The 15762-nt window shown below is 38.1% G+C and overlaps 1 protein-coding gene and 1 long non-coding RNA gene across 2 annotated transcripts in view; one reads left to right on the top strand and one right to left on the bottom strand.

Annotated features, from left to right (window-relative positions):
- The window catches only part of ext1c (exostoses (multiple) 1c), a 296260-nt gene that overhangs the window by 99621 nt on the left and 180877 nt on the right, over positions 1-15762 (bottom strand). The window lies entirely within an intron of this gene.
- LOC133539636 (uncharacterized) overlaps positions 1-15762 on the top strand; it is a 148309-nt gene that overhangs the window by 25188 nt on the left and 107359 nt on the right. Inside the window, exon 3 of the long non-coding RNA XR_009803456.1 lies at positions 13618-13749. This is a non-coding gene — a long non-coding RNA (uncharacterized LOC133539636). The remainder of the gene's footprint in view (positions 1-13617; positions 13750-15762) is intronic.

Genomic DNA, 15762 nt, shown 5'->3' with positions numbered 1-15762 from the left:
TTTGAGTTCCTCCCGGATGGCAGAGCTTCTCACCCTATCTCTAAGGGAGAGACCCAAACTCATTTCGGCCGCTTCTACCCGTGATCTTATCCTTTCGGTCATGACCCAAAGCTCATGACCATAGGTGAGGATGGGAACGTAGATCGAGCGGTAAATTGAGAGCTTTGCCTTCCGGCTCAGCTCCTTCTTCACCACAACGGATCGGTACAACGTCCGCATTACTGAAGACGCCGCACCGATCCGCCTGTCGATCTCACGATCCACTCTTCCCCCACTCGTGAACAAGACTCCTAGGTACTTGAACTCCTCCACTTGGGGCAGGGTCTCCTCCCCAACCCGGAGATGGCACTCCACCCTTTTCCGGGCGAGAACCATGGACTCGGACTTGGAGGTGCTGATTCTCATTCCGGCCGCTTCACACTCGGCTGCGAACCGATCCAGCGAGAGCTGAAGATCCCGGTCAGATGAAGCCATCAGGACCACATCATCTGCAAAAAGCAACATCAACACAACAGAACAAATACCCATAACCCCTTGCAGCACTAACTCTTTCGGGACGCTACAATATACACCCCCCCGCTAACAACAAAACTCGATTTTGCATGTCACTATAAAGTTATATAAGCCCTGCTTGTTCAATATTCAATGCAAAACTTGTTCGGGTCCCTATTAAAAAGTTAAGTTGTTCAACTTTGGCCCGCGGCTTTGTTCAGTTTAGAATTTTGGCCCAGTCTGTATTTGAGTTTGACACCCCTGCGATACACGATATAAATCTCTATATTTTGCCTTAGCCTTGAATGAACACTTGACACATATAATCACAGCAGTATGATGATTCTATGTGTCTACATCAAAACATTCTTCTTCATACTTCATTAATATATGCTCATTTTAAACTTTCATGCACAGCTCGGTTGGTAGAGTGGCCGTGCCAGCAACTTGAGGGTTGCAGGTTCGATTCCCGCTTCCGCCTTCCTAGTCACTGCCGTTGTGTCCTTGGGCAAGGCACTTTACCCACCTGCTCCCAGTGCCACCCACACTGGTTTAAATGTAACTTAGATATTGGGTTTCACTATGTAAAGCGCTTTGAGTCACTAGAGAAAAGCGCTATATATATATAATTCACTTCACTTCACTAGTCAATTTACCAAAACTGTATTTATTAAACAGTTATGAAGCAGTGGCACAAACATGCATGTCATTTCAAAACAAAGTGCAAGATAGTCAGGCATTTTAAAACATGCTATTAGTGCACTTTTGTGCATGATGTCACTAAGATAAAGTATCAAAACGACACTAAATTAAAGTGTACTTTTTGTACAGAACACCACGACAATAGTTTAAAACACATAAAGTGCACTTTTGTGCATGATGTCAGTAAGATAAAGTATCAAAACGACACTAAATTAAAGTGTACTTTTTGTACAGAACGCCACTACAATAGTTTAAAACAAATAAAGCGCACTTTTGTGCATGATGTCACTAAGATGACATATCAAAACGACACTAAATTAAAGTGTACTTTTTGTACAGAACGCCACTACAATAATTTAAAACAAATAAAGTGCACTTTTGTGCATGATGTCACTAAGATGACACATCAAAACGACACCAAATTAAAGTGTACTTTTTGTACAGAACGCCACGACAATAGTTTAAAACAGATAAAGTGCACTTTTGTGCATGATGTCACAAGATATTTCAATAACTTTCAAATAAAAATGAGCTGCATAATAGGAAATTAAATAGTGTATGTCCTTCACTATGTGGTAGGTTCCTGCGACAGTTATCTCCTTCCGTTGTTGACTATTTCTTTTTCATTCGGTGTTGATCTAGAAATAGTTGCTTCGGCATTTTGTGGGTGTGGCACCGAACGGAGATGTTGACATGCGGAGTTTCAAGCACTCTTCATTCTCTAGCTGATGACTTTTTCAAATGATGCTACATTAACAGGGGTTCTACTTTTTGTAGCAACGCTTTTGCCTTCTTGCTTGAAGCCAAACCACCGCCAGACGATGAACCCTGTGCTGTTTTTCTTGGGAATTAATTCTTCCTTAATTTGTTACCAGATTCGCACCTGCTCTCTCGTATAGTGCATGATTTCACTAAGATAAAGTATCAAAACGACACTAAATTAAAGTGTACTTTTTGTACAGAACGCCACTACAATAGTTTAAACCAGATAAAGTGCACTTTTGTGCATGATGTCACAAGATATTTCAATAACTTTCAAATAAAAATGAGCTGCATAATAGGAAATTAAATAGTGTATGTCCTTCACTATGTGGTAGGTTCCTGCGACAGTTATCTCCTTCCGTTGTTGACTATTTCTTTTTCATTCGGTGTTGATCTAGAAATAGTTGCTTCGGCATTTTGTGGGTGTGGCACCGAACGGAGATGTTGACATGCGGAGTTTCAAGCACTCTTCATTCTCTAGCTGATGACTTTTTCAAATGATGCTACATTAACAGGGGTTCTACTTTTTGTAGCAACGCTTTTGCCTTCTTGCTTGAAGCCAAACCACCGCCAGACGATGAACCCTGTGCTGTTTTTCTTGGGAATTAATTCTTCCTTAATTTGTTACCAGATTCGCACCTGCTCTCTCGTATAGTGCATGATTTCACTAAGATAAAGTATCAAAACGACACTAAATTAAAGTGTACTTTTTGTACAGAACGCCACTACAATAGTTTAAACCAGATAAAGTGCACTTTTGTGCATGATGTCACAAGATATTTCAATAACTTTCAAATAAAAATAAGCTGCATAATAGGAAATTAGTGTATGTCAGGGGTAGGGAACCTATGGCTCTCGAGCCAGATGTGGCTCTTTTGATGACTGCATCTGGCTCTCAGATAAATCTTGAGTAATTAATAATTTTGCTGGTAATCAGTGTTAAAAAAAACATTCAAAATATAAAACATTTTCATGCATTTTTAATCCATCCATCCATTTTTCTACCGTGCCTGTTCAAGAAATTGCATTATTGTTAAGAAGTATTTTATTTATTATTGGTTAGCTTCAGAATAAAAATGTTATTAAATATAATAATAGACATATTCTACTCTAAAACTGTTATTAATTAAAAATGCATGCATTTAGTTGTATTCACTGTTAAAAAATATTATATGGCTCTCACAGAAATACATTTTAAAATATTTGGCTTTCATGGCTCTCTCAGCCAAAAAGGTTCCAGACCCCTGGTGTATGTCCTTCACTATGTGGTAGGTTCCTGCGGACGTTATCTCCTGTTATTGACTATTTTTTTTCATACGGTGTTGATCTAGAAATAGTTGCTTCGGCATTTTGTTGGTGTGGCACCGAACGGAGATGTTGACATGCAGAGTTTCAAGCACTCTTCATTCTCTAGCGCAGTGGTCCCCAACAACCGGGCCATGGCCCGGTACTGGTCCGCGGACCGATTGGCACAACAAATTAAAAAAAAATATATATATTTTTTTTTAAATTATTAAATCAACATAAAAAAACACAATATATACATTATATATCAATATAGATCAATACGGTCTGCAGGGATATAGTCCGTAAGCACACATGATTGTATTTCTTTATGGAAAATAAATAAATAAAATATAAACGCCACTCCCGGTCCGTGGGACAAATTTTCAAGCATTGACCGGTCTGTAGCTACAAAAAAAGTTGGGGACCACTGCTCTAGCTGATGACTTTTCAAACGATGCTACTTTAACAGGGGTTCTACTTTTTGTAGCAACGCTTTTGCCTCATAATTGTTCAACATCTTCCCGCTTGAAGCCAAACCACCGCCAGACGATGAACCCTGTGCTGTTTTTCCTGGGAATTAATTCTTCCTTAATTTGTTACCAGATTCGCACCATCTCTCTCGTATTACCACCCGCACCGCACCATTAGCATCACAGCTAACTTTACCACGTGACATATGTAAGAAGGTGTGCTTGTTTTAAGTCTCTGTGAGAGGGAGGGACAAGAGTATCAAATATCACGATAGTCATTTCTATATCGAGTATAGCTATCGCCCAGCCCTACTTAGAACCACCTTTTTTGAATTAGCTTTTATTAATTAATTCATACTTTACTGGCGTAATGGGTAGAGCGGCCGTGCCAGAAACCTGAGGGTTGCAGGTTCGCTTCCCACCTATTGACATCTAAATCGCTGCCGTTGTGTCCTTGGGCAGGACACTTCACCCTTTGCCCCCGGTGCCGCTCACACTGGTGAATGAATGATTGGTGGTGGTCGGACGGGCGGTAGGTGCAAACTGGTAGCTGTGACTACAGATGTAGCTTACCACCACCAGGTGTGAATGAATGATGGGTTCCCACTTCCACGTGAGAGCTTTGAGTATCTAACAATAGAAAAGCGCGATATAAATCTAATCCATTATTACTTTTTATTCTTATTAATACTAGATTATTTTTATTTTTTTAATTAAACAGCTACTTTCTCCCACGCTTCGAACCCAGCGGCTTATAAAAGGGTGCAACTAATTTATGTATTTTTCTACGCTAATGCCATAATTTTTTTTGCTGCAGCTGTTACATATACTATAATATTGTACATGGTAATTGGGATTTGTTGTATATTGTATGTTATAAAAATATATCAGTATATATTATATACTTCATGTTTGCATTAATGATAAATCAGTTATTTAATTCTTAATGTTTTCTTTAATGATCAATAAGTTTGTGACGCAAGTTTCTGAGAAGTGCAATGTTGAGATAAATTCACGCAACAAAAAAACTGTGAAAATAATGCTAACATTAGCATGTATGAGCTAACAGTTGACTACACTACCAAGCACCACTCTGCAAGCTTTATGGTGCAGAATGATCTTTTTCAACAGGGAAAAATTAATCAATTAGTTTTGATATCTGTGTGCCGAGCAAGAGTAGGTCAGGTGACTGGGTGAGCCATCTTTGAACTGGAAGCACACTGGATCTTTTATATTATGTAAATGTTACATATGTTATCTTTTATATTGCTTTTATGGTACATTTTTAGTCTACTGCATTATCCTTTCCATCCTTTTGAAACTGAGCTACCGTGTGGAACAATTTCCCTTGTAGATCATTAACCTTCGTCTTGTGTTAGGGTCGGCACCGACCCGTTTTAGTTTTTAAATGCATAAAAACACCACATTTATTTTTTTGCATCAAAGCTTTTTGACTTTGTCAGGAACCTCTTTGTCAACAAAATAAAACATGTTAATATTTTTCACTAAATTATAAAATGCTCTGGTAGAAATTATGCCCTTGGTGTTGTTAGGGTCGGTTTCGACCCAGTTATAAAAATAAGATGATAAAGCAATGATAAGAGCCAAAACTGAACACACTGACAGCCAGCTCCTCTCCCAATCATGTGAGCTTTAGTGGATTCTCATTTTACCTTGTTATCCTGTACAAAAACAAACAAAAGACGGACACTAAAAGTGTCACTTTTTGCCACTCTGATTTTGTTTTTTTATTACTTTTGGAACTAGTAATCTATTTCTCTTGGTTTCATTTGCTTGATTGGTTGTTGTTTGTTTGATGTTGGATTTCTGTTGCTGAAAAAAATACTCTTTAGCCTTTTTCTTGAAGTAAATATATATGGGTCGAAATTGACCCGTAACACCATAGATGTTACAATAGTTAAAATTCTTAAAATGAAAAAATAAATAAAACACATTTATTTAAGAGATGTGTTCTAATACCCCTTAGTAATAGTTAGGTAACACAACAACCTTTTTTTTTATTTATATGATTCTCTTGAGGTTCGTTTTTACCATTTTTAAAAATTGAAATCGAGGGGTATACTGACAAAAAAAAGGCCCAATGGCCCAAACCAAAAATATTAAAACCAATATTTTCAAGGATAAGGAAGCCTAACGAGGTAACCGAGAGATGAGAAACAAATTGGATGATAGATAATTGTTTTTAGTATATTTTACAGCTGATTTAAGACATGGGTCAAAACCGACCCGTTAACATAAGAGATGGTAACAGAAAGCTAACACAAGAGGAAGGTTAAAGTTTCTCAAAGTCCAATAATGTTTTGTGTTTAATAGTTTTCATTAAACCCAAGCCGAGACACTGAAAGGATGTTATTGTTTGCGCTGTGGTGCCCTCTTTTGGCCGAGTTTGCTCACTGCAGGTGTTGTAGTTTGAATATAACTTTTCCTGTTTTAATGCCTTGAACCGGAAGTAAAGCAGTCCATGGTGTTTCTGCCTGAAAGTATTTTTCATTCATCGCGCCAAGCAGCGTTTAGGTTTTACAATATAACTAAAACCATTCATACTTAGTAAACTGTGCCGTGTGTGACGTCTGTAACTGTCTTTTCATGCATATTTTTAGGTCAGGTGACTGGGTGAGCCATCTTTGAACTGGAAGCACACTGGATCTTTTATATTATGTAAATGTTACATATGTTATCTTTTATATTGCTTTTATGGTACATTTTTAGTCTACTGCATTATCCTTTCCATCCTTACCCTTTCCATCCTTTGAAACTGAGCTACTGTGTGGAACAATTTCCCTTGTAGATCATTAAAGTTGCTCAAAGTCCAACAATGTTTTGTGTTTAATAGTTTTCATTAAACCCAAGCCGAGACACTGAAAGGATGTTATTGTTTGCACTGGGGCGCCCTCTTTTGGACGAGTTTGCTCACTGCAGGTGTTGTAGGTTGAAAATATATTTCCTGTTTTAATGCCTTGAACCGGAAGTAAAGCAGTCCATGGCGTTTCTGCCTGAAAGTATTTTTCATTCATCGCCCCAAGCAGTGTTTAGGTTTTACAATATAACTAAAACGATTCATACTTAGTAAACTGTGACGTCTGTAGCTGTCTTTTCATGCATATTTCTACGTTCTATCGTATTGTAATCACGCCAGCTTTGTTAGTGTTAGCTAATACGCGAACACATTTACTGTGTTGGTATCCATGTACAATGAAATTCTTTTAGTATTTGTTTGTTTCACAAATTCCCCAAGACGTCACTGTATGACTGACCGGTACCAAAATGCTGGTATCGGGACAACCCTATTTAGGGTATGAAAACACACCGGCCACTACGCACGCTGTTTATCCACACAATTCGGCCTTCCATCTCTTATTAATTACACCCAGACCGAAGGGATTTAGCTCTGTAATCTGAATAGATGTGACCCCACAACCGGCTGATCCCTTAACACTGTTACTTATACCTCAATCCCCCGCTCACGCAGAAAAACACACACACACACAGCTGCAAGCCAAACACAAATATCCATGTAAGCCAGATGTTTTTATTCTTTAAAAATGAAACCGACGTCAGTACTTTGAGAAAAGTTAGTTTTTTCCCCCAAATGTGTATATAGTGGCACATGTTGATTTACAGCCAAGTTTTATGCAGATTACAGCTACATTAAATACCGTAATCGCAGTGGTTCTAGCCCCTAAGTGCTTTTTGCTTAGTCTGTTGAAATGTTTTCTCTACAAACCATTTTTTTTATGTTAATCCTAATGGATTAACATTTATACGCATATAAACCACCTAAAATATCCTTCTTCTGCAAAAAATGCTCTGAAAAAGAATACAGAAAGCCATGTGGTTGATCATATTTGTACCTGAAATACTGCATGTTAGGTGTGTAACTGAGCAAAAAAATGAACACTGACATTTATTAAACAGACAAAGAAGCAAGAGATTACATAGACGGAATAAAATGTCAAACACTGACATTTATTAAACAGACATCGAAGCAAGGAATTACAGAGAGACAGAATTAAATTTGGCTCAATGAGGAGAAACGTGTAGACCTGTACCTTTTTTTTTGTACAGTCTCCCACCACGCTCTGACGAAAGATTGTACGCCTTTTATTTGGACTTTCTTGTATGAGGAAGGTTTTAATGTAGACACAGAATAATCATACTGCTGTGATTACATGCATCAAGTTTAAGGCAAAATATGGAGATATATATCGTATTGTGACATGGCCTAAAAATATCGAGATATTAATAAAAGGCCATATCGCCCAGCCCTACTTCGATTAGTCATTCGATTAACTAATTTCGTAGCTAATAAAGTGCCCGGAATTAAAAAAACAAAAAAACAAAACGCCAACATACCGTATTTCCTTGAATTGCCACCGGGGCGCTAATTAATGTAAAACCTCTTCTCATTCCGGTGCTTATCAGAGGCATTCGGTAAATTTACGCCTAAATTTGAGTGTGATGTAAGGATACCATCATGAAAAGCACATTTAATTAAAAAAACGTTATGGTCTTACCTTTACTTATAAATGAAGTCCATGCGCAGCTCCTTCTGATCAAAAGCATCGATAACTTGTTTATAGAAGTCTTCCTTATCTTTCTTCAGTTTTAAAAGTCTCTCTGTCTCGATGGAGATCTTCCTTTATTACCCCCTGCTTCGGTTGAAAGTCCAGTTTAGAAAACTGTTTTATTTTAGATATGTAATCCTCCGTGTCAAAAGTGCAGCAGAGTAGTCGCAAAAAGGATCACTAGCGCCCTCTACCGCCAGGAGGCGGGAGTCATTTAACGACTTATACTTGACACACGCAGCTACGGTATATTAATAAAACATAGCTGCTTACTGTTCTTTTTAGCATATTCAATAGCTTGGACCTTAAATCCTACTGAATAGCTCTTAATCTTCTTCCCTTTACGCAATTTCAAATTATTGAAATCAGCCTCCTCCATTTTGAAAATGATGACCGGGGAAGTGTCACTCGTGACGTGACGAGTTTGACCCGGTGGAAATTCTAGACATGCATTAATAAGAATAAAATTTTGCGAAACGAGTTTGACCCGGCGTTAATCCTGAGCCGGCGGTAATGCTAAGCATGCGCTAATTATTTTGCGAAACGAGTTTGACCCGGCAGTAATTCTAGGCAGGCGCATACATACAGTGGGGCAAAAAAGTATTTAGTCAGCCTCCGATTGTGCAAGTTCTCCCACTTAAAATGATAATTTTCATCATGGTACACTTCAACTGTGAGAGACAGAATGTGGGGAAAAAATCCAGGAATTCACATTGTAGGAATTTTAAAGAATTTATTTGTAAATTATGGTGGAAAATAAGTATTTGGTCAACCATTCAAAACTCTCACTGCTCCAAATCTCACGATACATTGCCCCATTCATTCTTTCCTTAACACGGCTCAATCGTCCTGTCCCCTTAGCAGAAAAACAGCCCCAAAGCATGATGTTTCCACCCCCATGCTTCACAGTAGGTATGGTGTTCTTGGGATGCAAATGAGTTGAGTTTATACAAAAAAGTTCTATTTTGGTTTCATCTGACCACATGACATTCTCCCAATCCTCTGCTGTATCATCCATGTATCCATTTTGGTATAAACTCAACTGGTCGTGTTTGGAGGAAGAAGAATACTGAGTTGCATCCCAAGAACACCATACCTACTGTGAAGCATGGGGGTGGAAACATCATGCTTTGGGGCTGTTTTTCTGCTAAGGGGACAGGACGATTGATCCGTGTTAAGGAAAGAATGAATGGGGCCATGTATCGTGAGATTTTGAGCCAAAACCTTCCATCAGTGAGAGCTTTGAATGGTTGACCAAATACTTATTTTCCACCATAATTTACAAATAAATTCTTTAAAACTCCTAGATTTTTTTTTTTCACATTCTGTCTCTCACAGTTGAAGTGTACCTATGATGAAAATGACAGACCTCTGTCATCATTTGAAGTGGGAGAACTTGCACAATCGCTGGCTGACTCAATACCTTTTTGCCGGGAATTCAAGAAAATACAGTAGTTCCAATTCATTCTGAATGAGGGGGAAAATGTCGAAGAAAACCTGGAATTCTGGGAATTTTTTGGAATGGGTTCGAGTCGTTATTTGCCCAAAGGTTTACACTCCAAGTGGGTAGGAATGACCTGCGATAGCACTGTGGATGTAACGACTTTTTGTACGTTATTCCCCCTTACCCCCCCCCTTAATTTGATTTTCTAGATTTGCCAGAATATTTTTTTTGAATTTTAGTTTGAAGAAATATTTCACAAATATTCTTTGTCAAAAAAACAGAAGCTAAAATGAAGAATTAAATTAAAATTTATGTATTATTCTTTACAATAAAAAAATAAATTTACTTGAACATTGATTTAAATTGTCAGGAAAGAAGAGGAAGGAATTTAAAAGGTAAAAATCCTAAAATCATTTTTAAGGTTGTCTTTTTTCTCTAAAATTGTCTTTCTGAAAGTTATAAGAAGCAAAGTAAAAAAATAAATGCATTTATTTAAACAAGTGAAGACCAAGTCTTTAAAATATTTTCTTGTATTTTTAAATTCTGTTTGAGTTTTGTCTCTCTTAGAATAAAAAATGTCGAGCAAAGCGAGACCAGCTTGCTAGTAAATGAATAAAATTAAAAAAAAATAGAGGCAGCTCACTGGTAAGTGCTGCTATTTTTAGAACAGGCCAGCGGGCGACTCATCTGGTCCTTATGGGCTACCTGGTGCTTGGGGCACCGCGTTGGTGACCCCTGTCCTAAGAAAACAGCTTTATCTTCAGCAGATTTTAGTGTATTAACTTGATTAGTGTCGCCAGCAGGTGGGGACACTAATCAAAAACAAAGGTCTGTGTCCACGCAGTGCATCGAGCAACAAGAAAAGATAAAGTAACTGTGTATATATATATACGGCGGATACTGCAAATATCCAAAATAGTTTCTCTCGTTTTGATGAAATAACATTAGAAGGATTGTTACAACGTGTAAATGGAATAAAACAAACAACATGTTTACTTGACCCACTTCCTGGGAAACTTATCAAGGAGCTTTTTGTATTATTAGGTCCATCAGTGCTAAATATTATAAACTTATCACTTTCCTCGGGCACTGTTCCCGTTGCATTCAAAAAAGCGGTTATTCATCCTCTCCTTAAAAGACCTAACCTCGATCCTGACCTCATGGTAAACTACCGACCGGTGTCTCACCTTCCCTTTATTTCGAAAATCCTCGAAAAAATTGTTGCAGAGCAGCTAAATGATCACTTAGCGTTTAACAATCTATGTGAAACCTTTCAATCCGGTTTCAGAGCAAATCACTCGACTGAGACAGCCCTCGCAAAATTGACTAATGATCTATTGCTAACGATGGACTCTGATGCGTCATCTATGTTGCTGCTCCTCGATCTTAGCGCTGCTTTCGATACCGTTGATCATAATATTTTATTAGAGCGTATCAAAATACGAATTGGTATGTCAGACTTAGCCCTGTCTTGGTTTAACTCTTATCTTACTGATAGGATGCAGTGCGTCTCCCATAACAATGTGACCTCGGACTATGTTAAGGTAACGTGTGGAGTTCCCCAGGGTTCGGTCCTTGGCCCTGCACTCTTCAGCATCTACATGCTGCCGCTAGGTGACGTCATACGCAAATACGGTATTAGCTTTCACTGTTATGCTGATGACACCCAACTTTACATGCCCCTAAAGCTGACCAACACGCCGGACTGTAGTCAGTTGGAAGCGTGTCTTAATGAAATTAAACAATGGATGTCCGCTAACTTTTTGCAACTTAATGCCAAAAAAACGGAAATTAATTAATTTCATTAATTAATTTCATTAATTAATTTCATTAATTAATTAATTAATCCCTTCCCCTACTGTACGAGATGAGGAAACGATGGTAAAAGTTCACTGTTCTCCATTCCTTTTGAGTGTGAACAACTTTTTGGCAAGTACACATGATTACTGGAGCAGTCATATTGGATTATTGGATCCCATTCACAGCTACATTTAGTCTTTTGGCATATTAAGATTCATCAAGTTTCATGTCGCCTCTGGTTTTGGACGGATCAAATAAATCACCAAAATGTTGCTCCTCGAAAGACGTATTGCCCAGTGATCGTAATTAAAATCCATTTAATCCATGCTTGCCCCTCAACAACACAATTTAAAAAGAAAAAAACCTAACTTTTGGGTAATATTGTATGAAAATAGTACAATATAATTTGCTACACATAATTACAGTGGCTTTACAAAGTAATGTTGAGCATTTACCTGTACATTACTTCTATGGTGTTTACTTCTGGCTGATTCTGTCAAACACACCATCAGCAGCCTTTCCATATTTTCATAAATAGTATAATTTACTACACACAATTACAGTGGCTTTACAAAGTAATGTAAAGCATTTACCTGTACATTACTACTGTGGTGTTTCCTTCTGGCTGATTTTGTCAAACACACCATCAGCAGCCTCTCCATATTTTCATGGATAGTATAATTCACTCCACACAATTACAGTGGCTTTACAAAGTAATGTTGAGCATTTCCCTGTACATTACTTCTATGGTGTTTACTTCTGGCTGATTCTGTCAAACACACCATCAGCAGCCTTTCCATATTTTCATAGATAGTATAATTCACTACACACAATTACAGTGGCTTTACAAAGTAATGTAAAGCATTTACCTGTACATACTACTGTGGTGTTTCCTTTTTGCTGATTCTGTCAAACACACCATCAGCAGCCTTTCCATATTTTCATGGATAGTATAATTCACTACACACAATTACAGTGGCTTTACAAAGTAATGTTGAGCATTTACCTGTACATTACTTCTATGGTGTTTACTTCTGGCTGATTCTGTCAAACACACCATCAGCAGCCTCTCCACATTTTCATGAATAAATGTTTAGATATTTTAATGTCTTTGGCTGGCGTTATCGACTCGTTCTGCGTCAGTATGGTGCAGATATACTTTAATGAATATCGTCCAGTTATTTTCAGTACTGTCTTTCACTCTTCTTCTTTCTCATGGTTGAAAAAACAAAGTTATATCCATCTCTGGCTATAACTTAAGCATTGTTCAACCCATCCTTATGTACTGTTCCACATGTTTTCTGTAACCAACCGGACCAAACTCACACGCATTACAAACATAGCAGCTAAAATCATCGGCCTACCCACACAAAAACATTTCCGATTCAAACTACAGATCCATCACTCGACTGGCAAACACAATAGTCCAGGATATCAGTCACCCGCTACACAAATACATAATCCCACTACCATCAGGGCGCAGGTACAGAACAATCAAATTCCGGAGGGCCCGCCTCAGGAAAAGCCTTATCCCTGCAGCTATAACCGCCCTAAACAGCAGGCCTGTAAATGTGTTGCTCATGTATGATGTCTTTTTGTTATTTTTGTTTTGTGATGTGCAATGTCTACATGTTTAAATGTACGGCAGTGAAAATGAATTTCCCCACAGGGACCAATAAATCTAAATCTAATCTAACTTAATGCCAACGAGTAAGACTGGATGGTCAGATCTTACTCTGAGGTATCGGTTACACCAACTAGCGGTGGGGGGTGGGGGGGGCTTGTAACCCGAATTTTGCTCGTAAACTGGGGTACTTTAAACCTGAAGTACCTCTGTACTATTATAAAATAAGCCACGATGAGCCAAAGAAAGTTGCAATTACAAGCACTTTGAGAAACCCTATTTACCGTATTTTATGGACTACAGGGCACATCGGGGATATAAGCTCCACCCACTAAATTTTAGAAGGAAAAAAATAGTTTTCCATGTATTAGCCGCTGATATATACGTTGCAAAATGAATCTACACCGTAAGATTCTGTAATTGTTTATTTGCATGCCTTAATTGTTTCAGAATGGTGCCTGTAACACGGCAGTAAAACGGCTGACCATACAAAACAGAGGTCATCATCATGGACCCCACTAGCTGCAGAAGCTAGCTCTCCAACCAGCTGAACAGACTCAATAACTCCACGGTGACATTTTGGTGAGTTTACTGAGGAATGTGTGAAACTATACAAAAAGAATGCTGTCAGGCTAGCCACTGATTTTTTTTTGTGTTTTAGTTTTTCCTCTGTGTGTTTAGTATTTCCTGTCCTTAGTTCCTGTCAGCACTCTTATTTTGTTTCAGCTTCCTGTTTGTCTCCCTGAGTGCTTTGTTTCCCCTCAGCTGCGGCTGATTGGCACCTGGCTACACCTGGTGTCAATCAGCCCGCTCTTATTTGTACCTGCTTTGTCTTCCAGTCAGTGCTGGATTATTGTATTGCATGTCGGGCTTGTCGATGACTTCCGTATTGTCGCTCCTGTCGAGTCATTGCAGCGTAGCGGTAAGCTATATTTCGGTATCTGTTTGTAACTTATTGTTTTTTGTTCCCTGCTTCCGTTTTGTTTTCGCTCTACAAGTAACGACTTCTGTTTTCCTGTTTGCTACCCGCTAGCTTCCACGCTAGGCCCCTTTTTGTTTCTTGCAAGCTTCCATGCTAAAGACCCTTTTGTTTGTTATCCGCCTCGTGCGCGTCCTTTTTTAGTACCCTTTGGTTTGTTCTTGTTTTAGTATTTTAATTAAATCATGTTTTCTCACTCCATGCCTGCATTTTGGGGTTCGTCAACAACAAACTTTGACAATCGCCTTTGTATGTTAATACTAACACGGGGACTTGTTAGCACATCAGTTAATGATAACTATGCTAGCGTCATTATATTAAAATAGCACGTACAAATATGCACGAAAACCTACAAACATCACACATGGGACGGTTTAGTAGATATAAAGTTTTATTTTTATTGTAAAACTTACAAAATGTTGCTTGGAGTGATGAATAAAGAATTCATTCAAGTAGAAATGCTATAGACGGCGAGAAGACTGACTGATAAATGCAGACAAAATGGAAGGACACTGCAGCAATTGCAGTGAGCAAACTCGGCCATAAGATGGCGCCATAGCACAAACAAAGACTGTCTCACTGTTTGTGCTCGGTTTGTTTAATAACATTATTTTTATTGAAGCCACCAGCAAAGAAAAATCTATGCATTAGTCGCGCCGTCTTACAAGCCGCAGGGTAAAAAGTGTAGGAAAAAAGTAGCGGTTCATAGTCCGGAATTTACAGTATTTGTCAGTTTAATTTGTCAGCTGAATATATTTTACTTTTTTTTTCTGCACATACAACTGTAATTACGTAGTTTTGTCATATTTTTTGATGTCTTGAACGGATAAGTTGGACAGACATTTTCTTATGGGGAAAAAATATTTTTGTTTTGATACAATGTGGTTTTTGTCTGACCTTTTTGGAAGGTTTTATTAACAAAACCCGAGGTACCACTAAATATGCAGCGTATTTATATACAGTGTGCCAACATGCCGCATACAAAAAGCTGACGGTCCTGGTATTTTATTATCGAGACTTTACCATACCAACTTTATCTATAAAGCCCTTTAAAAATAACCACAGTTGAAGAACAAAGGGCTCTACACCACAAAGAAATAGAGGCAAAGGACAAACTTAAAAAATAACATTTAAAACAGAAGTAAAATACACATTGAAAAAGCAAATATAAATTACCCTAAGAACAATTTCTTAGATAAAAAACAGTTAAAGAAAAAACTGTTTAAATCCCATGTTGGGTTAAAAGCCAGTGAATAAAAATGGGTTTTAAGAAGGGGCTTAAAAGTAGCCAAAGAATGGGTCTGTCTCACATCGAGAGAGAGATTGTTCCAGAGTTTTTTTTAGTCTTATACTACAAAAAAAAAATCAATGAATATTAGCCTAAAACTGAGTAGACATTTTTCGATTTTTTTTTTACAATGCCTGCAAAGCAAACAAATAAAGCAATAGTGTCACGTTTGAGTCTCATCAGCATATGGCATCAGAGGGTTGGATTTTACCTGGGTGATACGCTACTTAACTGAAGCAATACCTGAAGCTAGGCAGACATACGTCCGCAACTTTAAATATATCTTGTGGCGTACCCCAGGGGTCAATCCTGGGACTCCAATTGTTCA

Source organism: Nerophis ophidion, linkage group LG21 (assembly GCF_033978795.1).
Source record: "Nerophis ophidion isolate RoL-2023_Sa linkage group LG21, RoL_Noph_v1.0, whole genome shotgun sequence".
Classification (NCBI taxonomy): Eukaryota; Metazoa; Chordata; class Actinopteri; order Syngnathiformes; family Syngnathidae; genus Nerophis; species Nerophis ophidion.
Note: the sequence above shows the minus strand (reverse complement) of the source record. Positions and strands in the feature narration are given on the sequence as shown.